Below are 7,303 nucleotides of genomic sequence, written 5' to 3'. Positions count from 1 at the left end.
GCTTCCAGCTCTGAGGCCCTCAGCACAGGAAGAACATGGAGCTCCTGGAGAGAGTCTTCTTAGAGGGTTCTTCGTAGAGCCCCTTCCAGTACCTTAAGGAAATCTAAGAATGCTGGAGAGGGACTTTGGACAAGAATCTGAAGTAGTAGGACAAGGGGAAATGGCTTCCCACTGCCAGAGGGCAGGGATAGATGGTATGTTGGGAAGGAATTCTTGGCTGTGAGGGTGGTGAGGCTCTGGCACAGGTTGCCCAGAGAAGCTGTGGCTGCTCCATCCCTGAAAGTGTCCGAGGCCAGGTTGGACAGGACTTGTCCAGTGGAATCTAGTGGAAGTTGTCCCTGCCCATGCCAGGGGCTGGAACAAGATGAGCTTTAAGGTCCGTCCCAACTCAAAGCATTCTGTGGTTCTCTAACACTCAAATATTGCCCTGGTAAGCTTAGAGGAACCTTTATCTCCTGCCTGGGAGCGTCAGAAGAAATCACAGGGGTCTTTCCAGCCACTGTCACACACACACGCAGACATGCAGAGTTTCTGGAGCTCTCCCAACGCTGGCGCCGGCAGGAGCCGTTCCCAGGCGGGCTCAGAGCTCCCCTGCCCTCGCGCGGTGCGCAGGCACTGCTGCAGCTCCGCCAGACAGACAGAGACAGACAGAGACACAGAGATACAGACACACAGACACAGAGATAGAGACACCGACACAGAGATAGAGACACCGACACAGACACACAGACATAGACAACAGACACAGACACAGACACAGAGAGACAGACACAGACACAGACACACAGACAGACACAGACACACAGACAGACACAGACACAGACACAGACACAGACACAGACACAGACACAGACACAGACACACAGACAGACACAGACACAGACACAGACACACAGACAGACACAGACACACAGACACAGACACAGACACAGACACAGACACAGACACAGACACAGAGAGACAGACACAGACACCCACACGGACACATACACAGACATGGACAATGACACTGACACTGACACAGAGAGAAAGACACAGACACACAGACAGAGACACAGACACTGACACAGAGATAGAGACACAGACATGGACATGGACACACACAGACATGGACACTGACACAGACGCACCGACAGACAGACACAGACAGACACAGATACTGTCACAGACACAGACAGACACAGACACAAAGACACAGACACAGACATGGACACACAGACTTGGACACACTGACACACAGACACACAGATAGACACGTACACAGACTGACAGACACAGACAAGGACACACAAAACAAACACACACAGACACAGACACACGGACACATAGACAGACACAGACAGTGACAGACAGACACACACTTACACACACAGCCACAGACATGGACACACACACAGACACACAGATAGAGACACAGACACAAACACACACAGACACAGCCCCGCGGGTCCCCACACCCAGGGCAAGCAGCTGTGCTGTTCACACGTGGGCTCAGGGACTGTGCCTGACAGATCCCACCCATGTGACAGATGCACCTGAACCCCCCAACAGACATGTGCCATTTGAAGCTGAGTTTAGTACAGGAGGTTTTTAAAGCACTTCTCAGACTACCCTTGTGAGACTTCTCTTACAGTATCCCTGAAGACATCCCCCAATTCCAGAACCTTGATATCCTAAAGTCATTTTATATTGACTCAAAGCTCTCACCTAAAGGACAGAACAGTTTGAAAAATTATCCAGAGTTCCAGCCCAGGAACCAACCATTCTGTGACTCCTCTGAAAGCTGGAAAATATTCTGAACTACAGACACAGCACACCAGAAACCACAGCCAAAGGCAGTTATGAAAATACATAGATCTAAGGTCCCAGCAAAGAAATTTATCAAAAGACTCAGAGATCCCATTGAAGGGACATTTAGAAAATGCCCTCAGGGCATCACTGATGAAACAATTGTGAAAATCATCAAGGCAATTGTAAAGCAGCCCTAGAGTCAAAACCATATGGATTTACTGGGAACATCTTGGTGATTCTAAAATTGCCCCAATAACATCACATAGAAGCCATTTTGGAAGTGATCTGTAATGTCAAAGCATAGCAATAAACACCTCATTAAAAAGACCATAAAAAAAAATACCCAACCAAAAAATCCCACAAAGCATCCAGTATTAAAAATCTTTTGTGTGATATTTGGAACTATTCTCGTGGGGGCCTTTTGAAGGGATTTGTACAATGATCCCTCCATTTTTTATGGTGATATTTACAATGGTTCCTCTGTGGGAATTTGGGCTTACTCTTGATAGCTCCCTGGCAGTATTTTTGGTCTCCCCAGTGTGTTTTCACAATAGCTCCATCATGGAGGTGGGGTATTTTTACAAGAGGCATTTCTTAGATTTTTTGGAGACAGTTTACATAATGGTTATGTAACGGTATCTTTGGGAAGGATCAGAGACGTGATTTAAAGGTCTGAATGATGTTGTATTTGTGAGAGTTTTTCCTGTTAAGTCACATTCACTGGACCTACTACAGGCCATGAAGAACAAAGTGGAGACAACCACAGTAACTCTGACCTCAGGGAAAGGTAGAACAGCCACACTGTGGACAGCTGAAGATGACACTACCCTGCAGTCCATGGGAGGAGCAAACTGAATCTGCCATGAATATTTCCATCCATTACTGCAACAATTCCAAACAGATCACCTGAGATCGCCAGCCCAGTCTGGTTCCCTCTTTCACCACTCCCCTGACAGTGAGCATGAGTTTCTCATGCAGGGTTGCAGTTGACTTGCTCCACAGTGAAGCCAGATTGAAAACCACCACGTAAGAAGTGAGGGATCAAAGAGTCTGGCTCCTTCCGTGATCACAGCCACAACAGTCTTGCCCATCCCAAACTGGTAAACCACTGCTGAAGAAGAATCTGGAGCTCCCTGCTGCTGCTCAGACTTGAAGGAGAGCTTGGGTGCACACTGGCTTGTTTTTCCAGGAATATCAGTTTTGCTGATATAAGAAATCACCTCTTCCTTCCTTTCAGCTGAAGAACATTCATTGGGTAGCTGGACTGGAAAATAAACCATTTCTTAACCCAGAGTTTGCAACAGAAGCTGAAATGCAGTAACTGAATTTTTTCTCCTAGAAACTGCAGCACAGGAATTGAGAACTCAGGCTCCTCTGATGACCAGCTCCATGCAGGAGCTGAAGCCAGGAGGCACTTGGCAGTAGCTTTGAGTGTCTCTGGCTGGTAAAGGATTATCCTCCAGAGGATGAATGTTCTCGAGAGGATATTTCCCAAATCCGGTGGTGGCTTTTGTTAGTTTTGACATAAGAGACTTACAGTCAACCCAGTTCCAACATTTCTTCCTCTACCTTTTCCAAACCATCTTATTCCCACAGCACCACAATTTTGCATGCCCTGCAAGCACTGAGAATGTGCCTAATGTAGGACCAAAAGGATGAAAGTCCTGGAAAAAAAAGGAAACTTCTAATAACAGAAACTTTAACAGAAAACATTTTCTCTGTGAATGAACAATAACACAAATCAGTCTTGTGTCTAGAAGTACATGAGCCTCCAAAAAACTTTCTATAACTAAAGTATTTCAAATAAATCTCTTTTTTTTTTTTTTTTTTTTTTCATCAATCAGAATTGTTTGTAATAGTTCTGCCTGTACTCAGGCTAAAGAGCACAGGCAGGACCATTACAAACATCACTCCTTGCTGCCTCATGGGCACATCTGGTTTGTGTCTCCAGAGTTCTTTCACACCCCCACTCCTTGAACACCACAGTGCAGTGCCTGAGTCACAAGGCTCTGTGAGTTGCTGAAGGTGTGAAGGCAGGCAAACAGGGCTGGCCCGGCTTTGTCCTCTCGGGCTTGAATGCACCCCCAGTTCTTCCAAAATCCATCTATCTGTTTCCTGAAATCCTTGTTCCTCCCTACGGCAGACTTACACTCATCCAAGCCATATCAAGCACTTTCCCAAGTGCACAGCTGTGGAAGAAGAACCCTTCCCAGGTTACTGTGCTGGGCAATGACAGCTCCGAGTACAGTTATCCCTGCGAGCTACAGACAAGGGAGCAAGGGAGGGGTGGGAAGGATTCCAACCATGATCCACACAAACAGTAAATGCAAAGCATCTCAAACTGGGGATCTGGGCTCTGCACTGCTGTTCCCAAGTAAAAGGGTCTAACTTGTCGTTCTAAGAGAAAGAGTGAGTACATCTGAGGGGAGAGCGGGAGCACAGCCGGAGCAGCTGCACTTCCTGGGGATCTCGTCTCAGTGTTCTTAACCTACAGGACCTGCAGGCACAGATTCTGTGTATTCACTCAGATTTGCAGAAAACCAGGTTTGCTTGGCAGTGTGACAGCAGCTTCCCCAGCCTGGCACGTACAGGAGACACTGAGCCAGGACACACTGCAGCCTCAGAGAGCCAAGCCAGCACAACTGCTGGGAACTGTGTTCCTGAGGTCCCAGCACAGGACTGGCAGAACACCTGAGTCACCATGTTTGGGTCAGTCTACTCTGCAGGAAGTCCTGGGGGCACAAGAGCTGGCCAGACCAGCTCTGCTGCAGGTGAGATTCAGTACCACCCATCCCAAGTCATGGAACACAGATCTCAAAAGCCATTCTGTCACATCTCAACTGCCTCTCCAAATAAGCACAGCACAGGTGGCTCCTCCACTCACTGGGCTGGCCCTGTACCAGTGGCAGGAGGTCTCTAAGTCCAAGCCAGCCTGAAGGAGAAACCCAAAAGGAAGCTACAGATAAAGTTCTCCCAAGTTTCTCCCTTGCACCATAGCAGCTGGGACCTTTTCATGCAGACCAAATACCAGACAAGTCCTATCAAGACAAGCCAAGGAACTTGGCTATGTGGACCTTAATCCAGACCCAAAGCTTAAGTCAGAGGCCTGGAGAGCTGGTCCCACCCCACTCAGAGCAGAGCCAACACCAACATCACTTCAGGTTGCTCGAGGCCTTGTCCAGGTATGTATAAGTGTCTTTGGGGCATGGTGTGTTTGTATAGAGGGTTCTAGACAGCATCACCACTGAAATGCATTCCCAAACATGGGATGACATGTTAATTTTCGAAGCCCCTGATTTATTTATTTATTTGCTTATTCTAAAATATTTGCTTATTCTGAATGAACATTGCAGCAGTGAATTTATTTGTACATTATTTCTGAGCCCTATGATGCACCTTGCTCTTGTTTACAAAACTTTTTGATAGTTTTAATTTCTCTGTTTTAATTCGCTTTTCCTATTTTAAAAATACTTATTTAAAAGGATAAAAAATATATGAAGAGCATTAATGTAGAGAGCAGCACAATATATGTCACCATTCAAATAAGAACATGTACCTAATTCACAAACAAACAGTAAATTGTGTTGTGCTTTTCATCCTTGGATTTATTAAGTTTAATTTCAATATGCAATTTGCAGTGTGGCTGTCTTAATTTTCCCCAGATTTATTTTTTTCTTGGAAAAAAATCATAGAATTATAGATAGAATACCTGAGCTGGAAAGGACCCACGAGGATCATCAAGTCCAATTCCTGGCCCTGCACAGACACCCCAACAATCCCACCCTGTGCATCCCTGATAGCGGTGTCCAAACACTCCTGGAGCTCTGGCAGCCTCGGGGCCGTGCCCATTCCCTGAGAAGCCTGGGCAGTGCCCAGCACCTCTGGGGGAAGAACCTTTCCCTGATATCCAGCCTGACCCTGCCCTGGCACAGATCCAGCCCTTCCCTCAGGTCCTGTTGCTGTCACAGAGAGCAGAGACCAGAACTGCAGCCCCCAGTGGGGTCTGACCTCAGGCTCCAGGGTGAACAGACCAAGTGCCCTCAGCCACTCCTCATGTGGCCCCCCCCAGATCCTTCCCTATTTCCGTGTCCCTCCTTTGGACACCCTCCAATAGCTTCAGATCTTTCTTACATTGCAGTGCCCAAAAAGTGCCCTCTGGGCTTCAGGTGAGGCTGCACCCATGCAGGTGGTGTGGGAGCCACTGATTGTTCCAAGCAGGCCTTTGATACACCTGGGGATTTCATCTGTAGCCTGGGAAAATCAGCACCAGGGGGATACAGAGGCTGACTGCTGGGAAATGAGGAGCACAGAGAGCACTGAGCAGGCATATGCTGCCTCTCTCCTCCGTTCTTCCAGACTGTATCTCTCATGCACCGAGTCTGCTTTGACACTCTGGTCACACATCCCTCCTGACTTTCAGCTCCCAGAGGACCAGATGATGATGCTGTCTGACACACATACTGGTACCTGCCTCCAGTACAATAATTTCTGCTTCAGTTGGATCTACAAAATGAGGTGCTGCCTTCTTAAAAATCCCCCGTGGCAGAGCATCTGCCAGCTCTGAAGGCAGTGGTAAACTGCCCTCCTTGCTGAACACGGAATTCTCATCTCCAACTGATAGGTCTTGCCAATCATTTGCTTCTTTAGCATGGCTGAGGTCAAACAAATCCTCCAAACTCCCATTCCATGTACAGCCTCCAAACAGACTGATCCTGGTTCTTAGAGGAGGAAGCTTATGAATTAATGATCAGCCTCCAGGTCAGGATCTCTCAACCTCGATGTACAGATTCCTTCAGTCATACGCTGTTCTACATTTAACTGGGACTTCATCTCAGGTTGCTGACAATGACTGTATACCTGACTGCATGTATGGATTCAAGTTTTAGAATTCGTACCCAGGCAGGATTGGAAGCAAGCTTGAGGGCAGGGGGGGAGCGGAGGCGGCTCAGGGCTGTCAGCTGGAGGCGATCTGCCGGAGATGTTGAGTTGTGTGTGTGGGAAGAACTCAAAAATAGTATTCATTTAAAAATCCTGGGATTCTGAAGCAGGATCCTGGTGCCTGGCTCACAGCTTGGCTCCTGCAGCCCCGGCAGAGCCTGTTCTAGGGGTTCACCTGCAGAAGCCACAGCAGAGCAGAGGAGGCAGCTCATGGCCCCTGCCTGACGCTCTGTGAAGGCTCTGCTTCCAGAGCAATGCAACGGGGAACCAAGAATCATGGAATCACAGGATCATTAAGGCTGAAAAAGCCCTCTAAAATCATTGAGTCCAACCATTCCCCCAGCACTGCCATGTTCACCGTAAAACCATGTCCTCAGGTGCCACATCCACACATCTTTTGAACACCTTCAGGAATAGTGATTCCACTATTCCATGCCCACTGCCCTGGACAGCCTGTGCCAGGGCCTGACCACCCCTTCATGGAAGAAATTTTCCTCAGTCTCCAACCTGAATCACCCCTGGCCCATCTTGAAGCCGTTCCCCCTCCTCCTGTCCCTGTTCCCTGGGAGCAGAA

The sequence above is a fragment of the Hirundo rustica genome, chromosome 24, assembly GCF_015227805.2.
Source record: "Hirundo rustica isolate bHirRus1 chromosome 24, bHirRus1.pri.v3, whole genome shotgun sequence".
NCBI lineage: Eukaryota > Metazoa > Chordata > Aves > Passeriformes > Hirundinidae > Hirundo > Hirundo rustica.
This window is presented reverse-complemented; position numbering follows the sequence as displayed.